This window comes from Oncorhynchus kisutch, unplaced genomic scaffold (assembly GCF_002021735.2).
Source record: "Oncorhynchus kisutch isolate 150728-3 unplaced genomic scaffold, Okis_V2 scaffold1552, whole genome shotgun sequence".
NCBI classification, from domain to species: Eukaryota; Metazoa; Chordata; class Actinopteri; order Salmoniformes; family Salmonidae; genus Oncorhynchus; species Oncorhynchus kisutch.
Window position 1 is genome coordinate 80,601 of NW_022263497.1, and position 19,479 is coordinate 100,079.

Genomic DNA, 19,479 nt, shown 5'->3' on the forward strand with positions numbered 1-19,479 from the left:
GCCTATCTGTCCTTTCTGCCTATCTGTCCTTTCTGCCTATCTGTCCTTTCTGCCTATCTGTCCTTTCTGCCTATCTGTCCTTTCTGCCTATCTGTCCTTTCTGCCTATCTGTCCTTTCTGCCTATCTGTCCTTTCTGCCTATCTGTCCTTTCTGCCTATCTGTCCTTTCTGCCTATCCATCAGTCCTTTCTATAGTCATGCAGCGGTCATTCCAGGGTGTTGAAGGAGATGTTTTTTTACTCATCTTTTGTCGATGTCGTTTTGCCTTTTATTATTTTGTAGACAGGCAGGCCTGTAAAACTATTGAGTCGTTTGTTAATGACATTTTCTGAATTGTGGTTATTGAGACCAGGAGAGCCATCTAGTGTTTTAACTCCGTCTGTGTCTTTGTGAGGGAGGGATGTATCGAAGAAGGGAGGGATGTATCGAAGAAGGGAGGGATGTATCGAAGAAGCAAAAATAGAGACTTCCCTTTTATTTTTTATTTTTTTATTAACAAATAAATCCCGTCACAACATGAATTTTTAAGTTGTTGACTAACACCCCTAAACTCAATTTCCAAACGCATCGTGTTCCGTCTGTAAAGGGAACACAGTTGATGTTCTGCTGGGGAAGCCAAAAAGCTGTGTAAGATGGGGCATCGGCTACGTCCCCAAAACGGTTCCCCATTCACTTTACCCTGCACTCGGTTGGCTCAGGTAGTGTTCCCCAGAGAAGGAAGAGGGTCTCCATTTGGGACGAAGACACCGGTCGTCACGTGACGAGGACCTCCTATGAACGGACGGATATGGCTGGTTTCTCCGCTGTAGAAGAACAGTCAATGGAGAATCTACCATTTGACATGATCAGTTTAGGACATTGCTTAAAATGTGTCTAGGGAAACTGTGTCTGGGGAAACTGTGTCTGGGGAAACTGTGTCTGGGGAAACTGTGTCTGGGGAAACTGTGTCTGGGGAAACTGTGTCTGGGGAAACTGTGTCTAGGGAAACTGTGTCTAGGGAAACTGTGTCTAGGGAAACTGGGTCATAGATTAGGCCCAGGAGGAGAACATTATAATACTGGAGGTTTAACCAGAATAGAGATGTGGACTTCTGCCATGAGATGTATAATGTTATGGATTTTTCTGAAGGACATCGTTTCCATTACACTGGGTCTTCAGTTCACTGTGACCCAACCCAAGATATGACCCCCGAGGGACTAACAGCCGATATGACCCCCGAGGGACTAACAGCCGATATGACCCCCGAGGGACTAACAGCCGATATGACCCCCGAGGGACTAACAGCCGATATGACCCCCGAGGGACTAACAGCCGATATGACCCCCGAGGGACTAACAGCCGATATGACCCCCGAGGGACTAACAGCCGATATGACCCCCGAGGGACTAACAGCGGATATGACCCCCGAGGGACTAACAGCGGATATGACCCCCGAGGGACTAACAGCCGATATGACCCCCGAGGGACTAACAGCCGATATGACCCCCGAGGGACTAACAGCCGATATGACCCCCGAGGGACTAACAGCCGATATGACCCCCGAGGGACTAACAGCCGATATGACCCCCGAGGGACTAACAGCCGATATGACCCCCGAGGGACTAACAGCCGATATGACCCCCGAGGGACTAACAGCCGATATGACCCCCGAGGGACTAACAGCCGATATGACCCCCGAGGGACTAACAGCTGGAATCTGTAAAATATAGGGTTTTTCTGAGTGGCGCAGCAATCCAAGGCTAGAGGCATCACTACAGACCCTGGTTCGATTCCGGGCTGTATCACAACCCGGCCGTGATTGGGAGTCCCAAAGGGGCGGCGCACAATTGGCCCAGGGTGGTCCGGGTTTGGCCCGGTGCTAGGGCATCATTGTAAATATGAATCAATAGGACCCCGGGGGGAGCTAACGGCAGGAAGGAGCTAACGGCAGGAAGGAGCTAACGGCAGGAAGGAGCTAACGGCAGGAAGGAGCTAACGGCAGGAAGGAGCTAACGGCAGGAAGGAGCTAACGGCAGGAAGGAGCTAACGGCAGGAAGGAGCTAACGGCAGGAAGGAGCTGTTACGAGTGCTCTTATTATTTTACAGATCGACAGGCATCCCAAATGGCACCTTATTCCCTTTATAGTGCCCCCTTTTGACCAGGGCCCAAAGGGCTCTATGTAGGGAATAGGGCTCTATGTAGGGAATAGGGCTCTATGTAGGGAATAGGGCTCCATTTGATAGGGTTCCATTTGCTAGGGTTCCGTTTGATAGGGTTCCATTTGATAGGGTTCCATTTGATAGCGTTCCATTTGCTAGGGTTCCGTTTGATAGGGTTCCATTTGATAGGGTTCCATTTGATAGTGTTCCATTTAGGATGCATACAGCCATGTTCTTTATGTTATGATATATATGCTGTTGCAGCAGACTGTGGATGTCTTCACACGCCTCCTCTCCATCAAAGCTACGAGACTCTACTGACAACCTGTTGAGTTGTCCTCCTCTCCATCAAAGCTATGAGACTCTACTGACAACCTGTTGAGTTGTCCTCCTCTCCATCAAAGCTATGAGACTCTACTGACAACCTGTTGAGTTGTCCTCCTCTCCATCATAGCTATGAGACTCTACTGACAACCTGTTGAGTTGTCCTCCTCTCCATCAAAGCTATGGAGACAACCTGTTGAGTTGTCCTCCTCTCCATCAAAGCTATGAGACTCTACTGACAACCTGTTGAGTTGTCCTCCTCTCCATCAAAGCTATGGAGACAACCTGTTGAGTTGTCCTCCTCTCCATCAAAGCTATGAGACTCTGATAACCTGTTGAGTTGTCCTCCTCTCCATCAAAGCTATGAGACTCTGATAACCTGTTGAGTTGTCCTCCTCTCCATCAAAGCTATGGAGACAACCTGTTGAGTTGTCCTCCTCTCCATCAAAGCTATGGAGACAACCTGTTGAGTTGTCCTCCTCTCCATCAAAGCTATGAGACTCTGATAACCTGTTGAGTTGTCCTCCTCTCCATCAAAGCTATGAGACTCTGATAACCTGTTGAGTTGTCCTCCTCTCCATCAAAGCTATGGAGACAACCTGTTGAGTTGTCCTCTCCATCAAAGCTATGAGACTATACTGACAACCTGTGGAGTTGTCATCCTCTCCATCAAAGCTATGAGACTACTGACAACCTGTTGAGTTGTCCTCCTCTCCATCAAAGCTATGAGACTCTACTGACAACCTGTTGAGTTGTCCTCCTCTCCATCATAGCTATGAGACTCTACTGACAACCTGTTGAGTTGTCCTCCTCTCCATCAAAGCTATGAGACTCTGATAACCTGTTGAGTTGTCCTCCTCTCCATCAAAGCTATGAGACTACTGACAACCTGTTGAGTTGTCCTCCTCTCCATCAAAGCTATGAGACTCTACTGACAACCTGTTGAGTTGTCCTCCTCTCCATCATAGCTATGAGACTCTACTGACAACCTGTTGAGTTGTCCTCCTCTCCATCAAAGCTATGAGACTCTGATAACCTGTTGAGTTGTCCTCCTCTCCATCAAAGCTATGAGACTCTACTGACAACCTGTTGAGTTGTCCTCCTCTCCATCAAAGCGTTGTTGCCTGTTATGGTTTACTTCTATTTGTGTTACTTTACTGTAAGTCGTTTCGAACCCCATATCTGTCCTTGCCTGCACCTGAAGCCGACGTATTCCACAAGCCACCTCCCAAACGACACCTTCATCCTCCTGATCGTCGTCATCTGTATATAGCTGTATAAAGGAGATACTGGCCGTTTTTGAAAATAGGAGGCATGGTGACTCTCAACATGGAATGAGATACACATATATATAAAATGAAGAAATAAAAGGATTGAGAAAGACGTTTTGATAGAATGACATTCTGAGAAAAAAGAAATGTTGTGTAAAAATGTTTAAAATAATTTAAGAACTGTATTATATAAGAAGATGATGAAAGAGCTTAATGTATTTGTTGTGAATATTTAAAACCCTTATCTATTAAAGAAGTGCATGAAAACGGTTCTGTTTGTAATGTGTCTTTTATTGTGAATATAATGGCTATTCAGCATCATATTGGATCATGTGTTCTACTAAGCTAACGTGGAATTGTTTCAAGAGTGTCATACCAGGGATCAAATCGAGGTTTATTTGTCACGGGCGTTGACTACAACAGGTGTAGTAGACCTCACAGTGAAATGCTGAATACAACAGGTGTAGTAGACCTCACAGTGAAATGCTGAATACAACAGGTGTAGTAGACCTTACAGTGAAATGCTGAATACAACAGGTGTAGTAGACCTCACAGTGAAATGCTTAATACAACAGGTGTAGTAGACCTCACAGTGAAATGCTGAATACAACAGGTGTAGTAGACCTCACAGTGAAATGCTGAATACAACAGGTGTAGTAGACCTCACAGTGAAATGCTGAATACAACAGGTGTAGTAGACCTTACAGTGAAATGCTGAATACAACAGGTGTAGTAGACCTCACAGTGAAATGCTTAATACAACAGGTGTAGTAGACCTCACAGTGAAATGCCGAATACAACAGGTGTAGTAGACCTCACAGTGAAATGCTGAATACAACAGGTGTAGTAGACCTCACAGTGAAATGCTGAATACAACAGGTGTAGTAGACCTCACAGTGAAATGCTGAATACAACAGGTGTAGTAGACCTCACAGTGAAATGCTGAATACAACAGGTGTAGTAGACCTCACAGTGAAATGCTGAATACAACAGGTGTAGTAGACCTCACAGTGAAATGCTGAATACAACAGGTGTAGTAGACCTTACAGTGAAATGCTGAATACAACAGGTGTGGTAGACCTTACAGTGAAATGCTTAATACAACAGGTGTAGTAGACCTCACAGTGAAATGCTGAATACAACAGGTGTAGTAGACCTCACAGTGAAATGCTGAATACAACAGGTGTAGTAGACCTTACAGTGAAATGCTGAATACAACAGGTGTAGTAGACCTCACAGTGAAATGCTGAATACAACAGGTGTAGTAGACCTGACAGTGAAATGCTGAATACAACAGGTGTAGTAGACCTTACAGTGAAATGCTGAATACAACAGGTGTAGTAGACCTGACAGTGAAATGCTGAATACAACAGGTGTAGTAGACCTTACAGTGAAATGCTGAATACAACAGGTGTAGTAGACCTTACAGTGAAATGCTGAATACAACAGGTGTAGTAGACCTTACAGTGAAATGCTGAATACAACAGGTGTAGTAGACCTTACAGTGAAATGCTGAATACAACAGGTGTAGTAGACCTCACAGTGAAATGCTGAATACAACAGGTGTAGTAGACCTGACAGTGAAATGCTTAATACAACAGGTGTAGTAGACCTTACAGTGAAATGCTGAATACAACAGGTGTAGTAGACCTTACAGTGAAATGCTGAATATAACAGGTGTAGTAGACCTTACAGTGAAATGCTGAATACAACAGGTGTAGTAGACCTTACAGTGAAATGCTGAATACAACAGGTGTAGTAGACCTCACAGTGAAATGCTGAATACAACAGGTGTAGTAGACCTTACAGTGAAATGCTGAATACAACAGGTGTAGTAGACCTTACAGTGAAATGCTGAATACAACAGGTGTAGTAGACCTCACAGTGAAATGCTGAATACAACAGGTGTAGTAGACCTGACAGTGAAATGCTTAATACAACAGGTGTAGTAGACCTTACAGTGAAATGCTGAATACAACAGGTGTAGTAGACCTTACAGTGAAATGCTGAATACAACAGGTGTAGTAGACCTTACAGTGAAATGCTGAATACAACAGGTGTAGTAGACCTTACAGTGAAATGCTGAATACAACAGGTGTAGTAGACCTCACAGTGAAATGCTGAATACAACAGGTGTAGTAGACCTGACAGTGAAATGCTTAATACAACAGGTGTAGTAGACCTGACAGTGAAATGCTGAATACAACAGGTGTAGTAGACCTTACAGTGAAATGCTGAATACAACAGGTGTAGTAGACCTGACAGTGAAATGCTGAATACAACAATATATATATATAGGCTATATACAGTAGAGGCTATATACAGTAGAGAGGCTATATACAGTAGAGAGGCTATATACAGTAGAGAGGCTATATACAGTAGAGGCTATATACAGTAGAGGCTATATACAGTAGAGAGGCTCTATACAGTAGAGAGGTTATATACAGTAGAGAGGCTCTATACAGTAGAGGCTCTATACAGTAGAGAGGTTCTATACAGTAGAGAGGCTCTATACAGTAGAGAGGCTATATACAGTAGAGAGGCTATATACATTAGAGAGGTTCTATACAGTAGAGAGGCTCTATACAGTAGAGAGGCTATATACAGTAGAGGCTATATACAGTAGAGAGGTTCTATACAGTAGAGAGGCTCTATACAGTAGAGAGGCTATATACAGTAGAGGCTATATACAGTAGAGAGGTTATATACAGTAGAGAGGTTATATACAGTAGAGGTTATATACAGTAGAGAGGCTCTATACAGTAGAGGTTATATACAGTAGAGGGGCTTTATACAGTAGAGGTTATATACAGTAGAGAGGCTATATACAGTAGAGGCTATATACAGTAGAGAGGCTATATACAGTAGAGAGGCTATATACAGTAGAGGTTATATACAGTAGAGAGGCTCTATACAGTAGAGAGGCTATATACAGTAGAGGTTATATACAATAGAGAGGTTATATACAGTAGAGAGGTTATATACAGTAGAGAGGTTATATACAGTAGAGGTTATATACAGTAGAGAGGCTATATACAGTAGAGGCTATATACAGTAGAGAGGCTATATACAGTAGAGAGGCTATATACAGTAGAGAGGTTATATACAGTAGAGGTTATATACAGTAGAGATACTATATACAGTAGAGAGACTATATAGAGGCTATATACAGTAGAGAGGCTCTATACAGTAGAGAAGCTATATAGAGGCTATATACAGTAGAGAGGCTCTATACAGTAGAGAGGCTATATACAGTAGAGGTTATATACAGTAGAGAGGCTCTATACAGTAGAGAGGCTATATACAGTAGAGGTTATATACAGTAGAGAGGCTTTATACAGTAGAGGTTATATACAGTAGAGATGCTATATACAGTATAGGCTATATACAGTAGAGAGGCTATATACAGTAGAGAGGCCATATACAGTAGAGAGGCTATATACAGTAGAGAGGTTATATACAGTAGAGAGGCTATATACAGTAGAGAGGTTATATACATTAGAGAGGCTCTATACAGTAGAGAGGCTCTATACAGTAGAGAGGCTATATACAGTAGAGAGGCTATATACATTAGAGAGGCTCTATACAGTAGAGAGGCTCTATACAGTAGAGAGGCTATATACATTAGAGAGGCTCTATACAGTAGAGAGGCTATATACAGTAGAGAGGCTATATACAGTAGAGAGGCTCTATACAGTAGAGAGGCTCTATACAGTAGAGAGGCTATATACATTAGAGAGGCTCTATACAGTAGAGAGGCTATATACAGTAGAGAGGCTATATACATTAGAGAGGTTCTATACAGTAGAGATGCTCTGTACAGTAGAGAGGCTATATACAGTAGAGAGGCTATATACAGTAGAAAGGTTATATACAGTAGAGAGGCTATATACAGTAGAGAGGCTATATACAGTAGAGAGGCTATATACAGTATAGAGGCTATATACAGTAGAGAGGTTATATACAGTAGAGAGGCTCTATACAGTAGAGAGGCTATATACAGTAGAGAGGTTATATACAGTAGAGAGGCTACATACAGGCACCGGTTAGTCAGGCTGATTGAGGTAGTATGTACATGTAGATATGGTTAAAGTGACTATGCATATATGATGAACCGAGAGTAGCAGTAGTGTAAAAGGAGGGGTTGGCGGGTGGTGGGACACAATGCAGTTAGCCCGGTTAGCCAATGTGCGGGAGCACTGGTTGGTCAGGCCAATTGAGGTAGTATGTACATGAATGTATAGTTAAAGTGACTATGCGTATATGATAAACAGAGAGTAGCTGCAACATAAAATAGGGGTTGGGGGGGGGGGCACACAATGCAAATAGTCCGGGTAGCCATTTGATTACCTGTTCAGGAGCCTTATGGCTTGGGGGTAAAACTGTTGAGAAGCCTTTTGACCTAGACTTGGCACTCTGGTACCGCTTGCCATGCGGTAGTAGAGAGAACAGTCTATGACTGGGGTGGCTGGGGTCTTTGACAATTTTTAGCGCCTTCTTCTGACACCGCCTGGTGTAGAGGTCCTGGATGACAGGAAGCTTAGCCCCAGTGATCTACTGGGCCGTTACGCACTACCCTCTGTAGTGCCTTGCTGTCGGGGGCCGAGCAATTGCCGCACCAGGCAGTGATGCAACCAGGATGCTCTCGATGTTGCAGCTGTAGAACCTTTTGAGGATCACAGGACCCATGCCAAATCTTTTTAGTTTCCTGATGTGGAATAGGCTTTGTCCTGCCCTCTTCACGAATGTGTTGGTGTGTTTGGACCATTAATGCCATCGGACCATTATAGTTTGTTGGTGATGTGGACACCTTTTCCTGTAGTCCACAATCATCTCCTTAGTCTTGATCACGCAAGGTCTCTGACCTCCTCCCTATATGCTGTCTCGTCGTCGTCGGTGATCAGGTCTACCACTGTTGTGTCGTCTGCAAACTTAATGATGGTGTTGGAGTCGTACCTGACCATGCAGTCGTGGGTGAACAGGGAGTACAGGAGGGGACTGAGCACGCACCCCTGGGAGGCTCCAGTGTTGAGGATCAGCGTGGCAGATGTGTTGCTACATACCCTCACCACCTGGGGGCGGCCCGTCAGGAAGTCCAGGATCCAGTTGCAGAGGGAGGTGTTTAGTCCCAGGGTCCTTAGCGTAGTGATGAGCTTTGAGGGCACTATGGTGTTGAACGCTGAGCTGTAGTCAATGAATAGCATTCTCACAGAGGTGTTCCTTTTGTCCAGGTGGGAAAGGGCAGTGTGGAGTGCAGTAGAGATTGCATCGTCTGTGAATCTGTTTGGGCGGCATGCAAATTGGCTTCCGGGTTAGAGTCCCGCACCTTGAAAGCGGCAACTCTACCCTTTAGCTCTGTGCGAATGTTGCCCGTAATCCATGGCTTCTGCTTGGGGTATGTACGTACAGTCACTGTGGGGACGACGTCCTCAATGCACTTATTGATAAAGCCAGTGACTGATGTGGTGTATTCCTCAATGCCATCGGAAGAATCCCGGAACATGTTCCAGTCTGTGATAGCAAAACAGTCCTGTAGTTTAGCATCTGCTTCATCTGACCACTTTTTTTATAGACCGAGTCATTGGTACTTCCTGCTTTAATTTGTGCTTTTAAGCATAAATCAGGAGGATAGAATTATGGTCAGATTTGCCAAATGGAGGGTGAGGGAGAGCTTTGTATGCATCCCCCCCCTCCCCCTCTGGTTGCACATGTGACATGCTGGTAGAAATGAGATAAAACACATTTAAGTTTGCCTGAATTTGCTATGGAGCCTGTCAGCAGAAAGGCTGTGTCTCCCAACTTCCCTCCTCCCCCTGCACCCATCTGCCATGACCCTGTCACTGAGAGACAGACAGAGGGGTTAACTGAACGTGCCCCCTCAGAGAGTAGAGCCTGTCCAGCAGTATTAGCTGTCTAGCAGCAGTAGACCTGTCTGTCTGTCCAGTGAGCCCCGACTTGTCTATCTCAGGGATACAAACTAGTCAGCTTTCTGCGAAATTCACCTGTTTTGAATCCTAAATAGGTGACCTACGTGATTTGTGTAGATCCTATGAGAAAAGTTTAGACGGGGTGGGGGGGGGGGGGGCTTTGGATCACTACTGGCTGTAAACGAACGAGTGATGCGCGTTTGGACCAATCCTGTCTGTATCCAAGGCTCAGCCAATCGTTCCCATAACAACAGAACGCAGAACAATACTGGCTGTATCCAAGGCTCAGCCAATCGTTCCCATAACAACAGAACGCAGCACGATACTGTCTGTATCCATGGCTCAGCCAATCGTTCCCATAACAACAGAACGCAGCACAATACTATCTGTATCCAAGGCTCAGCCAATCGTTCCCATAACAACAGAACGCAGCACAATACTATCTGTATCCAAGGCTCAGCCAATCGTTCCCATAACAACAGAACGCCGCACGCGACAGAAGAGAAAACCAATGTTCTAGTTACAGCATCAGCGCGCGCTCTGGAAAGAGCGGGAGAATGGAAAGGCAGTTTACCAGTTCACTTACAGCAGCACGTCCCCTGAACGGTAACGGAGAGGTAGGTGAGAAACCTGACCACAGAGACCGGGGATGAGAAGGTAATGAAACGTGAACTATAACCAAAAAATACTTGCATTTCGAAAGTTTGAGGTGAGTGAGAAAGTGTTGTGGGGAAAGTATTGTTTAGTATCTTGCTAGCTGGATCGAATTCACCGTTAGCTAGCCAGTGAAATGTTGAGCAACATTAGCCAGTTTAACTGATCAAATTATTTATTTTTTAAGTTAAAATTAGCTGATTAATAAAGTCAGATGCGCTAACGTTACAACATCAGGTGAGCTAACATTAGTAACCTAACCAATTCGCTATAGTATTAACTGGCATACAACTCCTTCACGTTCCTCAAGTTATAACGCCTTAGTTGCTTACTGGAGCCTGGCAATCTGTGAATTGTTAACTAGTTAACTAGCTAACTAACTATCTGTGTGAAATGTTAACTAGTTAACTAGCTAACTACTATGTGAACGGATGTTTTCCCTCTATAGTAACGATGTGGTTGATTTTCAGAATGAGAGAATTAGGAGAAAATGAGGCGTTGCTTGTTAAACAAGTGGATTCTGGGATCAAGTGTAGCTGGAGCTGGGCCTGGTTTTAGCTGGATGCCACTATAGAGGTGAATGGAACAACACACACTTTCCCTCTTTCTCACTTCTTCAATACAGTGGATAAAAAGGGGTATGTCAGGTGTTACTCTCTGTCTGAATGAGATCAATTATGCCAACAAAGGGTATCATGCTCTGCTGGCACATTGTAGAACAGACGTCCGCAGGCAGAAAGTGTACAATGTGATAATGTGTAGCCCAAAGATAATGCCTTTTGTTGTGTTGAACTTGACAGCAACACACGTGTGAGTGAGAGGGGATTATTACATGTTTTACTCAGTGAACATTATTTCTTTTTGCACACATGTAGCCTTGTGCAACGCATCACCAGGGGAAACTACCTGCCCTCCAGGACACCTACACCACCCGATGTCACAGGAAGGCCAAAAAGATCAAGGACAACAACCACCCGAGCCACTGCCTGTTCACCCCGCTATCATCCAGAAGGCGAGGTCAGTACAGGTGCATCAAAGCTGGGACTGAGAGATTGAAAAACAACTTCTATCTCAAGGCCATCAGACTGTTAAACAGCCACCACTAACATTGAGTGGCTGCTGCCAACACACTGACTCATCTCCAGCCACTTTAATATGTATCACTAGCCACCTTAAACAATGCCACTTTATATAATTTTTACATACCCTACATTACTCATCTCATATGTATATGTATATACTGTACTCTATACCATCTACTGCATCTTGCCTATGCCGTTCTGTACCGTCACTCATTCATATATCTTTATGTACATATTCTTCATTCCTTTACACTTGTGTGTGTATAAGGTAGTTGTTGTGAAATTGTTAGATAACTTGTTAGATATTACTGCACGGTCGGAACTAGAAGCACAAGCATTTCACAGCTCTCGCATTAACCTCTGCTGACCATGTGTATGTGACCAATCAAATTAGATTTGGTTTTATTTGACTTGATAATGTTTGGTATAGTGGCTACTATAATAGAGCAAAAATAGAATTCCTGTTTGTTTCATTCTATTTCTACTTTTAAGATGTTTTTCTCCCAAGTGCAATATTTAGGTGTGTGGTCACAAGCGTTCTATTATAAAGGCTGTCGTGGTAACAAGCGTTCTATTGTAAAGGCTGTCATGGTAACAAGAGTTCTATTATAAAGGCTGTCGTGGTAACAAGCGTTCTATTATAAAGGCTGTCGTGGTAACAAGCGTTATGTTATAAAGGCTGTCGTGGTAACAAGCGTTCTGTTATAAAGGCTGTCATGGTAACTGTAATATTAGTGTATTGTTTTGTCTCAAGACTTGAGTGTCATTTACTGTAAAGTCTAGACAACAAATATCATTGGATTTCTTTCTTTACATTTTTTTAGCTGGGAATTAGGTTCACATGAACCACTTTTTAGTTTTACAGACAGACTGATCATATAGATCATATTCTTCGTTGTTTAATTAGTTAAAACCTGCATTTCCCCCCTAACAGGGATTTATTTTGCATGTTTTAGGTGTCTCCTTTTTTGGGCCCTCACCAGTCTGCATCCCTGCTCCTAAAACGGGTTCTGCTTTTTTCTGTAGCAGATCAGGGAGACAGATGGCCCAGGCCGAATCCACTCATTTGAAAGGGTGTCCTCATACTGCTGTATATATAGTGGATGAAGGGGTGTCCTGTATATATAGTGGATGAAGGGGTGTCCACATACTGCTGTATATATAGTGGATGAAGGGGTGTCTTGTATATATAGTGGATGAAGGGGTGTCCACATACTGCTGTATATATGGTGTATGAAGGGGTGTCCTCATACTGCTGTATATATAGTGGATGAAGGGGTGTCCTCATACTGCTGTATATATAGTGGATGAAGGGGTGTCCTGTATATATAGTGGATGAAGGGGTGTCCTCATACTGCTGTATATATAGTGGATGAAGGGGTGTCCTCATTCTGCTGTATATATAGTGGATGAAGGGGTGTCCTGTATATATAGTGGATGAAAGGGTGTCCTCATACTGCTGTATATATAGTGGATGAAGGGGTGTCTTGTATATATAGTGGATGAAGGGGTGTCCACATACTGCTGTATATATGGTGTATGAAGGGGTGTCCTCATACTGCTGTATATATAGTGGATGAAGGGGTGTCCTCATACTGCTGTATATATGGTGAATGAAGGGGTGTCCACATACTGCTGTATATATAGTGGATGAAGGGGTGTCCTGTATATATAGTGGATGAAGGGGTGTCCTGTATATATAGTGGATGAAGGGGTGTCCTCATACTGCTGTATATATAGTGGATGAAGGGGTGTCCTCATACTGCTGTATATATAGTGGATGAAGGGGTGTCCTGTATATATAGTGGATGAAGGGGTGTCCACATACTGCTGTATATATAGTGGATGAAGGGGTGTCCTGTATATATAGTGGATGAAGGGGTGTCCTGTATATATAGTGGATGAAGGGGTGTCCTCATACTGCTGTATATATAGTGGATGAAGGGGTGTCCACATACTGCTGTATATATAGTGGATGAAGGGGTGTCCTGTATATATAGTGGATGAAGAGGTGTCCACATACTGCTGTATATATAGTGGATGAAGGGGTGTCCTGTATATATAGTGGATGAAGGGGTGTCCTCATACTGCTGTATATATAGTGGATGAAGTGGTGTCCTGTATATATAGTGGATGAAGGGGTGTCCTCATACTGCTGTATATATAGTGGATGAAGGGGTGTCCTCATACTGCTGTATATATAGTGGATGAAGGGGTGTCCTCATACTGCTGTATATATAGTGGATGAAGGGGTGTCCTCATACTGCTGTATATATAGTGGATGAAGGGGTGTCCTGTATATATAGTGGATGAAGGGGTGTCCACATACTGCTGTATATATAGTGGATGAAGGGGTGTCCTCATACTGCTGTATATATAGTGGATGAAGGGGTGTCCACATACTGCTGTATATATAGTGGATGAAGGGGTGTCCACATACTGCTGTATATATAGTGGATGAAGGGGTGTCCACATACTGCTGTATATATAGTGGATGAAGGGGTGTCCACATACTGCTGTATATATAGTGGATGAAGGGGTGTCCACATACTGCTGTATATATAGTGTATGAAGGGGTGTCCTGTATATATAGTGGATGAAGGGGTGTCCTGTATATATAGTGGATGAAGGGGTGTCCTCATACTGCTGTATATATAGTGGATGAAGGGGTGTCCTCATACTGCTGTATAGTGGATGTTGGGGCACAAACATCTTGGTCTGATTGATGACATACAACAACGTTGTTACAATGTCTTCATCCACCTATTGATTTATCAAGTTGTTTTGCTTTGAGGCGCAGTGTTGTCATCACAACAGACACACACGCAGACACACACACACACACAGAGAGACAAACACACCAAATTAAAGCGACTCTTAAACCGGAGTGGAAAGCTATTCACGGGAGCCAAAGATTAAATGAAGTAATCAATGTGTGGATTGAAAACTGCGCTGCAGGGCGGTTAACGCAACACTGTCAATATCCTGCGTTGTTATTTTAATGAGGAAATTAAGGAGAGAGGATTGGAGCTCCTCTCTGTCTGACACAAATGTTTCCCTCGGTGGGTAGATTAAAGAACGTTTATCTTCCAAATGGCATTCCCTGTAGGTCTAAAGTAGTGTACTATATAGGGAATAGGGCTCTGGTCTAAAGTAGTGTACTATATAGGGAATAGGCCTCTGGTCTATAGTAGTGTACTATATAGGGAATAGGGCTCTGGTCTAAAGTAGTGCACTATATAGGGAATAGGGCTCTGGTCTAAAGTAGTGCACTATATAGGGAATAGGGCTCTGGTCTAAAGTAGTGCACTATATAGGGAATAGGGCTCTGGTCTAAAGTAGTGCACTATATAGGGAATAGGGCTCTGGTCTAAAGTAGTGCACTATATAGGGAATAGGCCTCTGGTCTATAGTAGTGTACTATATAGGGAATAGGGCTCTGGTCTAAAGTAGTGCACTATATAGGGAATAGGGCTCTGGTCTAAAGTAGTGCACTATATAGGGAATAGGGCTCTGGTCTAAAGTAGTGCACTATATAGGGAATAGGGCTCTGGTCTAAAGTAGTGTACTATATAGGGAATAGGGCTCTGGTCTAAAGTAGTGCACTATATAGGGAATAGGGCTCTGTCATAGCATGACATGAGAGACACCACTACATAAAGAGAGACCTAAGACAACAACATAGCATGACATCTTATAGTTACATTGTTTTTGACTGTAGTCAAATCCCCAGGTATTTCACTGCATATACTTTATAGGCCCTACCAGCTAGTCCTTCATATTATAATTACATTGTTTTTGACTTTCTGAGTTCAAAGTCCCCCGTGCTGCTAATGCTAGCCGCGGTTAGCATTATAATAATGGACAGACTATCTCTCTCTTGAGACATTAGCATGTTGCTAACAGGCATATCACATACATTTATGGTGATTTTTTTTTAACCGATGTGGGTTGATGAGCAAAGTGTTCCAACGTGTGACAAAGAACACATCCAAGGTCAGAGTCGGCATTGGGAATTTCTGTATTGAGCATCTCTGATGTTGGTCCCAAATGGCAACTTATTACCTTCTTAGTCCACTACTGTTGACCAGAACCTGTTGACCAGATAGCCCTTATAAAGGGAACAGAGGGCTATTTGTGATGCATTCTGAGTCTCCATGTTCCTCCGTGGTTATAGGCGTCTCTCTGGTGTCTTGTTGTTGGTACCATACCGCTCCTCTCCTAATTGGGTTGTTATGAGACAAAATCTGTGCAAAAATATGTTTTAATTGAAAATGGCTAAAAGGAATGTTGAATGTTATGTCCTGTTTATCTTCCAGTAACTCTGCAAACTGTACTGCTGTCTGTCTCAGTGGAAGTTCTCCTCTCAAACTGTACTGCTGTCTGTCTCAGTGGAAGTTCTCCTCTCAAACTGTACTGCTGTCTGTCTCAGTGGAAGTACTCCTCTCAAACTGTACTGCTGTCTGTCTCAGTGGAAGTTCTCCTCTCATACTGTACTGCTGTCTGTCTCAGTGGAAGTTCTCCTCTCACATTAATCAGCAGGAGGAGGGTGTGAGTTGGGACAGGACTGCAGAGAGAGCAGAAGCAGCCTTGAAAGACAATTAATCACTCAAGAGAGGCAACGCCTAGGGCAGTACCAGCAAAGAGAGCGCTACGTGTACGGAATAGGGGATGAGAGAGGGAGAGACAGAAATCGAAATTGGGGGAGAGAGAGAGAGAGGGAGAGGGAATGAGAGAGTGACGGGTAGAGGAAGAGAGAGGAAAGGGGAGAGATATTTATAGATGGAGAGAGAGAGGAGAGAGAAAAGGGGAGAGATATTTATAGATGGAGAGAGAAAGAGATCGACGGAGAGATGACGAGAGAAAAAACTCATTAGTATCAGATGAAGTCACAAAGTCAACATGTCAGCTGAACTTTACTTCACTACGACCTGAAGTTTTTACCAAGTTTCCCATCAGGCTCCGATCATCACTACCCCAGTAGTACATCAGACACCCACAGTTTTTACCAAGTTTATATCAGGCTCCCATCAGGCTCCCATCATCACTACCCCAGTAGTACATCAGACACCCACACAGACACCCACCCACTCAAACACCCACTCAGACAGCCACTCAGACACCTACACACTCAGACACCCACTCAGACACCCACTCAGACACCCACTTACTCAGACACCCACCCACTCAGACAGCCACTCAGACACCAACCCACTCAGACGCCCACTCAGACAGCCACCCACCCACTCAGTCAGACACCCACCCACTCACTCAGACACCCACCCACTCAGACAGCAGCATAGACTAGGATGGACAAGGAGAAGATCCTCTGTCATCACGAGTCTTGGGTGACACTTTAATAGTTTTTGTAATCCAGGGATAGACAACTCTCTGCTCCTTGCAGGCCTGCGTGTCTACTATTTCCTAACACTTAATTGCACACAAGTTCACACACATAGGAAGAAGATTAGCTGGGCTGTAAGTGGGTCATACTTCAGCAGAGAGAGAGGTGATAGAGAGAGAGAGCGAGAGACAGAGAGAGAGAGAGACAGAGAGAGAGGGAGGTGGGATGAAAGAGAAATAAGTGGGAGGATAGAGAGAGAGAGCGAGAGAGAGGTGGGATGAAAGAGAAAGCGAGGGATGAGATGATAGAGAAGGTATGGGGGTCCTGTGAGATTTATGAACCCCCAGTGTCGATACATGGAGACCTGGGACCTGGATTCCCCCAACACCCTCTCACAGTTTATAGGTGGACCCCTCATCATATTTCACCCAACGCCATTTTAATTACAGAGGCTCGGTGTGATGCCTGTTCGCCCTCACAGGTTCCTCCTCTGTCTCCATGCCGACGCCCCCACTAACAATGTGATGTATTGGTCTGTAATGGGGGGGCGTTGAACCTGAGAGCAGCGTGCTATAGATCAATGTGCTGTGGAAGACCGATGATATCGACTGATGCTATAGATCACCTCGCAGACTAACAGCACCTGGCTCAATGACTTGGGATGTATAGTATAGTATAATAGTGTATAGGGGGTTTTCTCCAGCTGTGTGATATGTCGTTTCAGGGGAACTACCATCTTAGAGTAAAAAAAGGGCGTGTGGAACTAAGGTACTCAATTACCCCCAGAGCTCAATACTCTCCTAAGACAGATCTGATTCATTTGGAGTTGTATCTCCTATCTACAGGGTGGCATTAAAGGGTAAGGAGATTAATCGTTGTTCCCCCGCCACTGGTAATGTATTCGGAGGTGGATGTTGTTTTGGGATGAGTCTTGTACCGAAGGCAGAACTGAGAGATTTCCGCTAAGATGGGTCAGCTTGCAAAGTCAAAATGGGCCTCTATTGTGAAAAATTCACAAAAACAAAAAATAGCTTTTTGGTCTTAATTTAAGGTTAAGGTTAGGCATTAGGGATAGCAGTGTGGATAAGGTTAGGCATTAGGGTTAGCAGTGTGGTTAAGGTTAGGCATTAGGGTTAGCAGTGTGGTTAAGGTTAGGCATTAGGGTTAGCAGTGTGGTTAAGGTTAGGCATTAGGGTTAGCAGTGTGGATAAGGTTAGGCATTAGGGTTAGCAGTGTGGTTAAGGTTAGGCATTAGGGTTAGCAGTGTGGTTAAGGTTAGGCATTAGGGTTAGCAGTGTGGATAAGGTTAGGCATTAGGGTTAGCAGTGTGGATAAGGTTAGGCATTAGGGTTAGCAGTGTGGTTAAGGTTAGGCATTAGGGTTAGCAGTGTGGATAAGGTTAGGCATTAGGTTTAGCAGTGTGGTTAAGGTTAAGGTTGGGTATTAGGGTTAGCAGTGTGGATAAGGTTAGGCATTAGGGTTAGCAGTGTGGTTAAGGTTAGGCATTAGGGTTAGCAGTGTGGTTAAGGTTAGGCATTAGGGTTAGCAGTGTGGTTAAGGTTAGGCAATTAGGGTTAGCAGTGTGGTTAAGGTTAAGGTTGGGTATTAGGGTTAGCAGTGTGGTTAAGGTTAGGCATTAGGGTTAGCAGTGTGGTTAGGGTTAGCAGTGTGGTTAAGGTTAGGCATTAGGGTTAGCAGTGTGGATAAGGATAAGGTTAGGCATTAGGGTTAGCAGTGTGGTTAAGGTTAAGGTTAGCAGTGTGGTTAAGGTTAAGCATTAGGGTTAGCAGTGTGGTTAAGGTTAGGCATTAGGGTTAGCAGTGTGGTTAACTTCTTATGGCTGCATGGGCAGTATTGAGTAGCTTGGATGAATAAGGTGCCCAGAGTAAACGGCCTGCTCCTCAGTCCCAGTTGCTAATATATGCATATGATTAGTATCTGAAGTTTTAGAAACTCTGAAGTTTCTAAAACTGTTTGAATGATGTCTATGAGTATAACAGAACTCATATGGCAGGCAAAAACCTGAGAAGAAATCCAAACGGGAAGTGGGAAATCTGAGGTTTGTAGTTTTTGAACTCAGCCCTATTGAATACGCAGTGGGATATTGGTTATGTTGCACTTTCTAGGGCTTCCACTAGATGTCAACTGTCTTTAGAAACTTGAATGAGGCTTCTACTATGATGTGGGGCCGGATGGCAGCTCTTTGAGTCAGCGGTCTGGCAAAGAGCCAGGTCCTGGTCACACGCATTTCACATGACAGCGACCTGCGTTCCATGGCTTTTCTACAGACAATGGAATTCTCCGGTTGGAACTTTATTGAAAATGTATGATAAAAACATCTTAAAGATTGATTCTATACTTAGTTTGAAATGTTTCTATGACCTGTAATATAACTTTTTGAACTTTTCGTCCCACGTTCGGCTGGACCTGCACGAGCGTTTGGATTTGTGTACTAAACGCCCTAACAAAAGTAGACATAAATAATGGACATTATCGAACAAATCAAACATTTATTGTGGAACTAGGATTCCTGGGAGTGCATTCTGATGAAGATCGTCAAAGGTAAGGGAATATTTATAATGTTATTTCTGATTTCTGTTGACTCCAACATGGCGGATAATTGTTTTTTTTCCCTGAGCGCCGTCTCAGATTATTGAATGGTTTGCTTTTCCCATAAACTTTTGGGGAAATCTGAAACAGCGGTTGCATTAAGGAGAGGTATATCTATAGTTCCATGT